This window comes from Capsicum annuum, chromosome 4 (assembly GCF_002878395.1).
Source record: "Capsicum annuum cultivar UCD-10X-F1 chromosome 4, UCD10Xv1.1, whole genome shotgun sequence".
Lineage (NCBI taxonomy): Eukaryota > Viridiplantae > Streptophyta > Magnoliopsida > Solanales > Solanaceae > Capsicum > Capsicum annuum.
The window spans coordinates 155,582,224-155,596,496 of NC_061114.1; positions in this window are offsets into that span (position 1 = coordinate 155,582,224).

Below are 14,273 nucleotides of genomic sequence, written 5' to 3' on the forward strand. Positions count from 1 at the left end.
TTTTATAATGTTCTTTTTGTTCTTCTCTTATTTGACATCAAATATTTTTTTCTTATTTACAGATAAAAAGAACTGAAACTAGATCAACTTTTGCCCAACTAGCATTAAAGGCTAGAGTAAAGATGGGTTTAGAGAAAAAAATTGCTTGCAAATAGAACCACTTTATATGTGGGAGGTATGTATTACTGATCAACCTATCATGAAAACACATATTCAGTACACTAATTTTGTGAATGTTGGTTCTTTACCTATTAGGCATTAATCCTTTAAAGGAGACTCTGCATTTTACAGTTAAGTTTGTTAGGTTTAAACTGGTAAGTCTGAGGGACCAAGTAGGTGGTGTCAATACCTTGCTACGGTTTAATAAAGATTTTGCTAATATTTATATGTCAAGTTTGAGGAAGGGTTTAAGTTTTTAGTGAAAGTGTAAATATCCAATAGTATTGGACTGATTTTAAGGGTTCAATGGACTTTTGAAAGGCCTTCGAAGCCTCGCACTACTACAAACAAGAACATAAAACAAATAGAAATTCCCCTGGTCAAAATTTAAATAGATAACTATTATAAAAAAGAAGGTGATTAGAAGAATACCTGTGCTGGAAAAGGTGGTGGTGAAGACCATATATCAACTCAAACCTTATTAAAGAAGAAACACAGGGTAGGAAGGAGTGTGTAGTGAAACTGGCTGATGAAATTGACATGAAAAATAAAAAAATTAAATGAGCAGCAAGCGTGAAAGTGTATCCAAAAATGAAAATTCACTAGTTGTTCTTGAAAAAAAATGGTAAAATGGATTGGAGCTATGCACTTTGTTATCGGATTGTAACTAGCTAGCATGGCCTGAATGAAGACCCACAAAATGCGGGACCAGAACTCTAAGATTTTAGCTTTGCGAGCACTAATGGTGGTAAGATTGTCGGTCAGGAACGAAACCTGAACCAATAAATCCCAAAGTAAAAATAAGGGATCAAGCCAGTATGGAAATTTCTCAAGTTAAACTTGCATCCCAAGCCTCCTGTTTATGGCTCTAGTCTGGTCAAAGGTAGTGGAAACAACAAGGCATGGGATTGCTGCCCAACTTCAGACCTTTTTTTTTTACTACTATTGACCTGATCAGAACCACAAACAGAAGGCATAAGATTCAAGTTAGACTTCAGAAATTGATGCCTTGGCTTGATCCTTTATTTTTACTTCAGGAATTGTTGGTTCAGGTTCGAGCCTGACTAACAATCTTACCACCATCGATGCTCGCCAAGCTGGTTCCTTAGAGTTCTCACCCTGCATCTTTGTAGGTTTTCATTCAGGCCACACTCTCCAGTTGCAGTCTCTAGTAAAGTGTCCTGCTCTAGTCCTCTTTACCATTTTTCTTTTTCAAGAATGACTAATGGAATTTAATAGTTGGATGCACTTCCACATTTAAAGCTCATTCAGTTTTTTTGTCTTTCAAGTCAATTTCATTAGCCAAATTGGCTAGAAGTTCCTTGCTTGCTTCTTTGTGTTTCCTCTTAAACAAGGTCTAAGATGGTATATGGTCTTCTCCACCTCCCCTTTCTTGCACAAGTATTCTCCCAAATACCTTCTTCTGTATAATAGTCTCCTCGAGCAACCAATCCGACCTGGGGAATTTCTATTGGTTTTCTATTCTTGTTTGCTGAAGTGCGAGGCTTCGGAGGCCTTATAAAAGTCCATTGAACCCTTCAAATTGGTCCAATCACTATTCGATATTTACACTTCCACAGAAACTTGAACCCTTCCCCAAACTTAACATATAAACATGAGTAAAACCGTCATTAAATTGTAACAGAGTATCGACCCCACCATCTTGGAACCCTTCAACCTTATTAGTTTGCACCTATCAAACTAAACTGTAAAATGCAGGATCTTATTTGAAGGATCAATGTCTAATCGGTAAAAAAATGCATTCATAAAATCATTGTACTTTATGTGTGTCTGTCACGATAGCCTAATCAGTAATACATAACTCCCATGTATGAAAGTGGATCCATTCATCTGCACGTACCTTATTTTTCCTACTCCATCAATGTCGGATAGTGTTTATTCTTCACTTTCTATCCTTAAGTAGTGTACAAGACTACAGAGACTCAGAGGACTACATGCCCATCAAGAAAAAACAAGTGCTACAAGTCATGACTTTTTACCTTTTTTGTTTTTAAATCTGTTTATATAATAAAACAGTCACCAATTTGGATTAATTACCCATCTATTACAACTGATGAATCAGTTGTTAGAAGAAATCAAAACATTTTTTCCAACAGATGTTCCATCTGTCGCAATATATAATCCATATATTGCAACAGATGTATCATCTGTTGCACATACAGACCATCTATTGCAACTGATGGTAAATCTGTTGTGACAGTAGGTTATCTGTTGGGACAGATGGATGATGTGTTGAAATAGCTCAATAATAATGGTTGTTATTAAGTCTCAAGTCTTAAACCATTTTGAAAAGGTAAGAAGTTTGAATGTGAAAGAAAAAGTCGCGTCTTTCCACAGAAAATAAAAAACCAGTAGTTTGAATGTAATTAATACAATGGACCTGAAAAGTCATGTCTTTTTTCCTAAATGATTAGTTACAACATCTTAATAATAACGACTATTATTAAGTCTCAAACCATTTTGAAAAGGTAAGAAGTTTGGATGTAAAAGAAAAAATCGTGTCTTTTCACAGAAAACAAAAAGGCAGCAATTTGAATGTAATTAATACAATAGACCTGAGCAGTCAAGCCTTTTTGCCTAACACATTCAGATTCAATCCTCTATAAATAGGTCCCTCCACTTTTATTTATTTCTTGCATTTTGTCTTTTCTGATTACATCTTCAACCACTTCTCTTTAAAGAGCACATTCCTTTCTCCTTGAGGTAAGTTTTTTTCTGAGTAAATCTACCAGTTCATAGTATACATTGTATTACATTCAAATTCTTTTCTTTACTTTTGTGTTTAATTTTTTTTGTCAATTCATGCATGTTCTAGATATAACTGATACAAATTGGGATGTTGCAATTCTACAAGACACTGTTCGAGAACTTAAGTCGCAGGTTTACGACCTGCAGTGGGAGTTGTCCGCCATGAGAGCCCAATGATCATGGAGATTCGCAAGCTTAGAAGGGCCTTACCGCTGCCGGTTGAAGATTGGTCGGCTGTCAATAATAATGTTGTTGCTGATAATAATAATTAGAATGTGTTTTTTTTTTAATTCTATATCGAATCTATACCTAATGTATTTTGTTTTTTGTTTACTAAAAAATTTATTATTGGTCGACATTGGCTTTTTAATTCTTATTAAATTTTTACTCTGTCTATTCCTTCTTCTAAACATATTAATATGTCGACTATTGGAGGTAAGGAGCAATTTTGAATCTAGTAGCAATAGTGATTTTGGCATTTGAGTTCTTTTAACAGATGAACTACCTGTTGTAATAGATCGGTTAGGTTTCTGTCAGTAGATTATCCATCTGTTGCGACAGATTTGTCATCTATTAGAGGAAAACATTCCAGTTTGATGCAACTGTGTTGTGTTCTTCCAGCTAATGTCCATCTATTGCCACAGATGGGTAATCTATTGAAAATAATTATGGTCTGTTGTATTTAGTTCATGTTTTACCTCTTTTATTGATGCACAAGTTATTAAAGAAGATATTTTATATATAATAAATGATAACATTACGTTCACAATAATGAGTTAAATATATAAAAGTACAAAACAAACAACAACACAAGTTTTTGTAATTACAATGATCATGGTGGATTACGATCCAGGCATGTAGTTCTTTTATGGCCAACGCGCTTACATACGAAGCACTTTTTTCTTCTTGATGAAAATGATTCCCCGACTCCACGCCTCCTCTTATATGTCTTTATTCCTGGTTTGATAGTGCTTGGGTCAATATATGAAGAGGTATTAATCTCTCCATAAGATCTTCAGGAACAACCCAAGATTCTTTGGGAGGCACCGGAGTAATATGACCACTATATGCCATTGTATATTTTTCCACTGAATAATATGGAGATGAGTGCTCATAAATTTTAGGTCCATATTTTGCACCGTATTGAGCTCGTGGCGCTGCCATAGCATGTGGACAGGGCATTTTGTTTAAGTCAAAAACTCTGCGCATACAAAATTTTGTTTAAAGATCGACCGTGGCAACATCACCATGACTGTTGATACTAAACTTGTAACCTGCTATTTGATGAGATAATAACTTATTCTCCAAACTGATATTTGTTGATATTATTTTTTTGATTTCTAGAACAAATGGGGTTCGTGCACCCTTGAACTACACATACCTTTTGTTAAAAAATTGGCCATACTTCTTGTTTATTATTTCAAACAGAGCCTTGATGGGAAATTTTCTTTCATCGCCAAACAATGACTTCACTGATTCAGCTATGTTTGATGTCATAATATTGTACCTATACAAAAGAATCACTTAGTACGAAATCATACTAAACTTGTAACCCCAAAAAAACATTAAATTCATAAGAATGTACCTATCTACTGGACAGAATGCTCGACTCTGTCTCTCAAAACTGACACGTACAAGATGTTCGGCTACCTTGGGATGCATATCCGCTATTTGATTGAAATGGTCTAAAAACTCCTCTATACTATATGCTATAGCTGCTCTATAAAAAAAGGTCACGGCCCTTTCGTTGTGATAGTTGGTCCTAATGTTCTCTCGAAGATGCCTGATGCAACAACTAAAGTAAACTGAAGTGAACAAAATTAAACCCATCTTTGTAATACTTGGATGCCTATCCAAAATAAAATATAACTCTTCGATATCTTCGATGCAGATTTTCAGTTGTTCAAAAAAAATCCATAAGAGGTATCACATTACTTGTCCGCTATACAAAAATCGACAGTAAAGATGTGACTATCCGCATCCTGCGCCACCGCTGCTAGTAGAACTTCATTATACCTGCTCCTCAAGAAGGTACCATCGATGGTTATGCCTTCTCTCAAATGTCGAAAGACTTGAATCCAAGCACTATAGGATACAAAAAAAGTACTTGAACCTTCTATTTTCATCAACATGCAATGTCGTCTTACTTTCGAGATTTGTGGACACAATCATGTAATGGTAGCATCCAGGACTGCATACCCATGCTCGTGTGTCCCCGTAACCAAGTCTTTGGTAATCTTCATGGCCGTATATATCTTTCAATAACTGACTAGGACACCCAATTCCATAAGGATTTGATTGTTCATAACCCTTGTAGAAGGGCCTTTGCCATCGGGGAAACTATTCTTGAAATATTCAATGGGGACCTTTGACGTGGCGTGAGGATTTTGGCCCGAGACGTGATCTGAACCACATGTGCGATACTTTTCATATTTATGAATAATGAATCTATCAGAACTTATGTACTTGACTGCTCTCAACCACCACTTGCAGTTCGGATTAGTACATTTTTAGCAAAAGATACTGCTCGAATTAATCACCTTCTTTATTCTAAAATCTTTTTTCAAGAAATAAATAAACAAAGTGGTAGATAGTTCTTTCTTGTCCTTGAATGACATTCCATTGAATAAGCCAGCTCCGTCATCTTGAAGATTGCTAGACTGTGTCGATCAAGAAGAACTAATCGTATTGGTCACATCAACGGGCGTAGGTGTTAGATCATCATCTGGAATATTTATGTATAGATCATCCAACCTATCATCAAAGATGTATTATTGTTGTTATTCTTCTACATTTTGGTTCTCATTCTCTCTCATCTTTTCAACCACGTACACCCTTAACACCGGCCTGGATGAATCACTAAGATAGCACACAACCGATCCTGATTGACTATCTTGAAAGGTAGTACCCTCTGATTTTCAAAGGAGTTGTGCATATAGCTGATGATGAGTTCTTCCGGTTGACAATTTAGTCCATAATAGCTGATGATTAATTTCACAAAATCATCATACGAAACATCACTTTGGACTGTCATAGCTATCATCTCTAGCATTTTACCCTCCTTCCAACGCCATACATATCAATTGCTCTTCTCAATCCATTGACCATGACAATCCACCCCTATTATTATTGATTTCTCCATTAGTGGGACCTATATAAAGTTATTTATTAAAAAAGTTAATAGTGACTTCATAGTTTTGTACATGAATCCCAACAGATGTGTAATCTGTTGCAACAAGTGAAAAATAAGTTGCAATAGGTAAGTGATCAATCGCATTAGATTACTTACCTGATAGGATTCATGTTAAGCTCTTAAAGCTGATTTCAACAGACGGGTAATCTATTATAACAGGTGAATCATATGTTATAACAGACTATACATCTGTTGCAATAGATGAAGCGCCAGTTGGGATAGATATTATAGTACTAAGGCACCTTTGAAGCTGATTCCAACAGATGAGTGACATGTTACAATAGATAATTAAGTTATTGTAACAGGTGACTTACCTGTTGTAACAGATGACGCGTTTATTGGAATCAAGTTCAGGTTCTATTGCAATAGGTTACTAATCTATTGCAATAGATGGGTCATATGTTGTAACAGATGGCCCATCTATTCGATTCATATTACGACACTATAGAACCACAAACATGAAACCAACATATGAGTCTTCCATTGAAATAGATGTCTCATCTATCGCAGATGATTGATCTGTTTAAACAGATGACTCTTATATTGCAGTCATGTTCGTGTGCTATCTATTGTTGAAAAATAGCATACTAGCAATTACCCAGATGATAAATTCAACTAAAAAAATCATAATTTGACTTACCAAAGTCTCCTATAAAGTAATACCAAAGTGGAAAGTGATGTACGAAATAAAATTTGACCTAAGAAATTGGTCAAATAGCAACATTAGCGGTAACAACAACAACAATGGTTAACAAGAAGAAGATGCAGATGATAATGAAGTAAAAGATAATGATAATGAAGCATAAGATGATGAATAAAGCAGCAACAACAATAAACAACAAAAATCACTAAGAGAGAGAAAATAACAATGGATAAGAAGAGAGAGAAACACACCTTTTTCCTCTGTTTCTCGTTTTATTAGGTAAAAATTTAGACTAAAGTGTGAATTTAAAAACTTGTGGGCTATTCTCAAACTTACCCAACTTTCTTAATCCATAATAAAGTAATTGTCATCTCCACTCAATTATTAAGACTTGAGTCACCTACACCTCATTTTCAAACTCTTTTGTCAATTTTAGCTCAAAGCCCCACGAAGGTGATTTCATAGTTACACACATATCAATTGTTATAGTCGAATGAAATTCATATTTTATAGATGTTATACACAAAACCAATCAATATATCCCTTTTTGTAGGATGTGTAGATGATTCTCAAATAATGGTGCATACCTACACAAATATTATAATTATTTCTGATGGAGATAATAGTTGATAAAATTTGACGTGTATAAGTTATACGTACATGCATATTTCCCCACTTTAATTTAAAATTATGAATTCTTCATTTGTGAATTTATTTGAAAGTAGTTAATTTACACATATAAAATATTCTAATAAAATATAAAATGTGTTGGTTATAATCGTGAAAGAATTTAAAATTGTGACACAGAACCTTTAAAGAGTCTTTTGAGAAATCACAAATCAAAAGTTCAAGTTAATACACAAAAAATATGTAAAACCAAAAAAATCTTCTAATTATATGGAAAACTAACAAAGTCTCCCATACATCTTGCAATTACAAAGTTGAAAAGGAAAGAAATGACAAGTTTTTAATAATACTGTATCAAAATCATATATTGAGACAAACTTTTAGAGTGAAAGTCTCACTAAGATCACGTGCATGAATCATATCTCAATTTTGTCGCAAGAATAAATGTCAACAAAAAGTAGAGTTGGATTATAAAGTTAAAGACCCGTGATTGTTGCTTTCAACTTTAGCTAGGTTGAAATAATCCTCTGTTGTAATTTTCGACGCCATATCGTTATGTGGTTATCAAAACCTGACAAAAATGAAGGCTAATAGGACCCTTATCTTAGTATCAAAATGACTCAAAAGATATCAAAGCAATGATAGAAAGAAACACTGCAACAAAGTAAATAAAATTAACTAGTAGAATAAAAATGAACATACCTAGTAAGTCTTTAGCTTTCTATTGTTTCATCAGTAATGAGGATTAGACATATTCTTAAAGTTTATTTATAGAAAATATTTACACCTCATATCCAAAAATACTTGTCCACTATACTAAAAATAGATATCCAACTTGTTTAGATTGAAAAACCAATGTATAATTTACCCTTTTCTATCCATATTGCTCCTCTTATTAAATATTATTCACCACCCAATGAATTTTTGAAGGTATTAAATTTATTGTATTCAAAGGATGATATAGTAAAATTATCTCTCTTATATATTATTTCCTAACATGTGTGGCAAGTTGTAATGACCCTTCAAGTTATTTCCTAGATTTGCATGTATTTCCTATATTTTGAGACTTCTCACAGTAGCTACAGGTCATTTAAGACTTATCAAAATTATCGGTTCGGTGATGGACAGTTCGTTTGGATTTTAGGCTCATTTTCCTATTTTATAGCTTTTATTGTTTAGGATTTGGCCTCGGATCAAAAATCCTAGTAGATGACATCGAATGAGAATTATGACAACATCATCTGCTCTAAAACATTGATTTTAGGCTAGGGGATCCTTAATTCAGGTCCCAAGGCTTCCAAACTTATTTTGGATTATTGAGCATTTTGTGAGAAAAATAGAATTATAAGTGTAGGCCACACATTTAGTCAAAACAATCCCAGTTGAAAGTTTTGATGGTTCTATTGAGTCCAAAACATCAAATTTGTATGGTAGCATATTGTTACACTAATTACTTTGGTCGTGAGATATTACTGGCCCTTTCTATATCTTTATGATGATTGAGTTTTGGAGTTTACCCTGCGCAATGGATTTGTGGGTTTATACTCTTTTTAGATTGTTCAGAGTTTGTGCATTTATTATATATATATATATATATACATTTCTCAGGTACTGGATAGAGAAGTTTGATGGTGTTGATAATATTGATGATGATTGGAACTTTTGGATCATGACCAGGTAAGTGTATCCTTGAACCTCCTAGGGACCTCTTCGTCCATGAGTCGTTGTGCAGGAGAAGGGTGGTCATCGTAGGTCCTTCCTTTGCGAGCTGTTAACCTGGAGAAGGTATATATACTAGGTTAGTTTGTGGTAATTGGATTAGTCAAGTAATATGGATTATGTCTTGACATTCATTCTTGCATGTCATTGCCTATCACCAGTATGTACATATATCTATCAGCCTTATGGGGGTTGCATAGGTATAGGCGATGACTATGACTTGTGGTGTGTTGAAAGTTGATTGAACTTTTCTGATCCTATGGCGATGGGGATTTTTAAAAGGCCCAATTATGTATAATTTATCGGGACTAGCTAGTTACTCACATTATAGTTGCAATTGTTTTTATTATTATGATCATTATTATGGCTAATGATCCGATAGTAAGATTTGAGGTATGATTTTGATCCTTTTCTCTTTCATTTATTTTATTTATGCATAACTATTCCTAGACCCAGAAATTGTTAGTATCAGTTCCTGCTATGATTATGAGATCTTAAAATGCTAGTCTGATGATTTAGGTCGTACTTTGCATTGACCTTGTTTATATATATATATGTGTGTGTGTGTGTGTGTGTGTAGCTATGGTATTACCGTATCTCCCTTTCTTCCCTCATTTATTCTGATTATATGTTCATTCTTTAGCCTTGTATACTGTTGTATATTCTTCTTTAACCCATTATTTATATTTTGGTCAGTGATATATGGTTTAGTGCTGAGGTGATTGAGTATGGCTAGACTAGGATAGTTCATCCTTATTACTTCCTTAACCTTATTATGTTAGTTCTTGGATATGAGTATGAAAGTTTATCCTTATTCTCTTATGGGTGTAGTTTCTATTTTGTTTATATTTTATATATATTTGCATTATCATTGGAGCTCAATCGGTAGTTGCCTACTGAGTACCACATGTTTGGTACTCATACTACACTTCTGCAGCTTGCAGATCATAATATGGGACATCACTGGTGTTGTATGCATCGTGCAGGGCAGCGATGGTTCAGAGACATAAGATGAGCTCCTGATGTTTGAAGTATAACTTTTCTCTCTCTTATATAGTAGACTAGTCGCTATGTTGTATTTAGTGATGAGTTGTATCAATATATTCTCTATGTACTTTATTTTGTATCTTGATTATGTTAGAAGATCTTTTACTAATTACACCAGGTTTTGGGACTATCTTATATGTGTTAGTCTTTTACTATATTTATTCTGCTTTATTTTCTCTATTTCTCTTAGTAATTTGTTACTAGTAGTTCCTAACTATAGGTTGGCTTGCCTACTAGTGGGTTATAGTAGGCACCACCATGACCTGAGAAACTAGGTCGTAAGAAATTGGTATCAGAGTTAGGTTCATCGGTATGTTGGTACAAGAGCTAAGTGTCTGGTAGAGTCCTGTGGATCAATGTAGAGACGTATTTAACCTATCTTTGAGAGGCTACAGGGCATTCCTAGGAAATTTATTTCTTGACTCCTTGTCGTGTGTCCATATTGCTCTAATCCTCAAGCACATTATTTGAATCTATTTTGTCCCTGATGGACGATGGAGGCTATCGGTAGATGCAGATGAGACTTCAGCATGCATTTCTAAAGTTTCTGTTTAGTGTCAGACCAGAGAGTTAGGGATGGATGCCAGAGATCTTTAGCATTAGCCAGAGGATTTGGGGTCGTCTCAGGCTCCAAACAAGCTCATGACTACTTCTGGCTTTCAAGGTTTAGAATTGGGGATCCCAAGTCTTTTCGTAAATACCTCAAAGCTAGGGATAATATCTAGATCATCAGCAGTTCTTAAGACAGAGTTAGGTTTGTTGGTGTTCATTAGGGCTCTTTATCGATTTTAGAGTGCGAGATTGGGTTTCTTGAGTGGGCCAGGCATATTCCTATGCTATATCTTTCTGAGCAGGACATGGTGCATGGATTTACTATAGGATTTGCATTGCCACTCCATTTGGCATCAGAGAACTTGATAGTAGTTGGGTCTTCCTTCTTTCAGGTTGTTGATTAAGAGAGAGCCACAAAGAGAGCATATATTGAGACTTATGAAGGTAGAGTTAAGAGTCCATGCTATCAGTATAGTTCTATTAGTATTCTATCCGGGATTGAGGATCCCTTAGGTGGAGGTCAGTTTCACGTGCAGACTATCGTCTCTATACAGGTAGCGTTTCAGACTATGGGTAACTCTCAGGTTATTCGTGGTGGTCATAGAGGGTAGAGTTATCATCGGACTGTATGGAGTATTTGATATGAGTCTTCAATCCATGGTAGTTTTTCTACATTAGCAAGGGTAGCATCTCAGAGTATTCTAAGAGATTATTTTGGTTGTGGCGAGATAGATCATTGGTCTAGATAGTGCCCCATACGCGAGTTAATTGTTCAGACAAAGTTTGTATGTATTACCCACCATCCTAGAGTTCTTGAGGTAGGTTATGACTGTGGGAAAGATGAGCATGGTAGTAGAAAGGGTTCTCAGTGTCAAATGGTCAGCCAGTTGGGGTTAGTTCATGTTTCTCGCCAGGTTAGGGCTTTAGGGGTTTGCTATTAGTGCAATAAGATCGATCACTGGTCAATAAAATGTCCTCGGCATGAGATTATTGGTCATTTAGCTCATTCAAGTTAGACTTATAGTGTTGTGGTCCTATCAGTTGAAGATAGTGCACTTGGCACCTCAGTTGATGATTCAGTTGGTAGATCCAAGTTTAGACCCGTTTAGATTTATTATCTCTTAGACCCATCAAGCAAATGACTGCAGATTTTACTATGATAGGTGTGTTTTTATTTCTTGTATTTACCTTTTTATTTTTGTGCATTTGGTTTTCATACCCATCGATGATTATGTAACACGACCCGGCTGGGGGCCTTGTTATAATGGGCATCCTAAGTTGACCTGCATTATAGACCACCACTGTTAACCAACCCAACCTCCAATCGCATACCCTGAGTTGGTTGAATTTTGATGTAACAGCTTATATGTAAACTCTGGGATAAGATCATAACCGTGACCAACCCAACCGAGTACAACCATCCCATAACAATAATCAAGCCATACAAAACCAATACTGAAACAAGGGCCATAAACCAGGCCATAACCAAAGATGTTCCAAGACATAATATAATTAATTCCAAAATGAAATACGATAGAACAACCAACAATATACTCCAATGATGTCATCCCTCCAACTTATTCTAATGCTAAGGATGACACCAATACCGATCCCGCCCATTCCAACCCATAGCAGTACCACAAAGCCTCTAACCAAAAGAGTAATAAAATTCGGTTGGGATATACCACCAACCATGGCCAAAACCAGTATCCAAAATAAAATCAAAGTGTCTAGAAATATCCATGACATAAAATAGAGCCTTCCAAAAGGATGGAATATCACCAAGTCAGTCCAAATATTGTCCCTGAGTCAATCACTATGTAAGAGAAGTAGCGGTCGATTCTTGCATAGCGTGGGTATACAACCGCCAGTAGATGGGTTAGCGGCTGAATGCTAGAATGATCTCAGGATAAGGATAAAATAATGCCATTTATAAAACCAAGTAAAACCATCCATATGCACACAACTATATATATATATAAAATCATGCCGGGAAATGGGATCAGGTTTAGCATGCCTTTAAAATCTTTACCTGGGCTATGTAGCTTTGCTGTCCTAAACTGCCCACGGGCTATATGGGTTCAGCTCCACTTTCTGAAAGGGCCCCAATGCGTGAAGCTGAATGACCAGGGAAGAAAACCTTAGATGACTAGTACATCCCCCAAAATATAGTGTGACATCATGCACACGGTCACCAAGACCAACCTCATATCGGCAAGTATGAGTTTTTAGTTTTGGTCCCCCTGGGACCTCCACCTTCCACGGCTTTGCTGCACATCCCACAGTTATTGCCCAATTAAACCCAATTCCAAATAACCAATCAATATATTTACCATTTATTAACCAAGTTCATTTAGTGGTGGTATCATCCTATCGACCATTACTTGTAAGTACTATCCATAGCCAACCATATATAGGTTTAAGAGGACTTCTAAGTGCCCTTCTATTTATAATATTAAACCACTTGGGGGATTCCATGTACCCCACAAACATAACTATTTAGCCATTTACCTTTCCAATCCATTTTTCTTTACCAATTTTAAAAAAAAACAAGATTCCATTAAAATACGCAATGAAGAAAAGGGCATCCCGATGCACTAAAGCTACCGTTATGTGCGATGTTCGAGTAAAGGCCCCACCACAAGGGTGTATTATACGCAGACTTACCTTAAATTTCTTCTAGAGGATATTTCCAAGGCTTGAACCTGTGACCTCCTTGTTACATGACAACAACTTTGCCAGTTACTCCAATGCTTCCCTATAAAATACTCAATGCAATGAAAACATTATTATAGGCATTTTACTAAACACATTGGGGGCATCATATGACCAAAACCAATTTCAATTACCATTAAATCGTTATCATGCAATTCAATTATCTAAAACCACCATTAATGCACATAAGGCATAATTAAAACCATGGAAAACCACAATAAACCATTTAATATCAAAACCCTCAATTCATATTTGAAAACCAAAATCATACAATCAATAAAGTCATGAAAACATTCATAAAAACCATGCTTATAGTAAGAATTAACAATAAGAGAAGATAGCATGCCTTAAACTAAGATGGGGATGGAAAGAAATCACCAAGACAAGCCCCAAATCAATTCTCTAGTTGGAACCCTAGCTTCCCTTGCCCAAAAACTTTTGAGAGAATTATAGAGTGTTTAGAAGAGTTTCTAAGCATTAATAAATAGAATAATATGGTAAATATCCTTCCAAGAAGGTTAGAAGTCATGCGGACTTATTAGGATAGGTGAGGAAATATCCAGAATGCCCCTACTTAAGTTGCATAAAATTCCCGTCATATTATTCAAATCATGTCCTCCTCTGTTTCCCATGTAACTTCTTCCACCTTATGGTTCTGCCAAAGAACCTTAACCGAAGCCACATCCTGTAACACCCCATATTATTCTTGGCTATTTAGCTTTTTGTTACATGCATGAGGATTGGGTCGTGTTTGAATTTCGATTCCAGTAGCTTATAGCAATAGGACAACGTCGCGGTGCCTATAGTGATGTCACACCTACCGCATCAAGGTGAGCCTCAAAACACAGT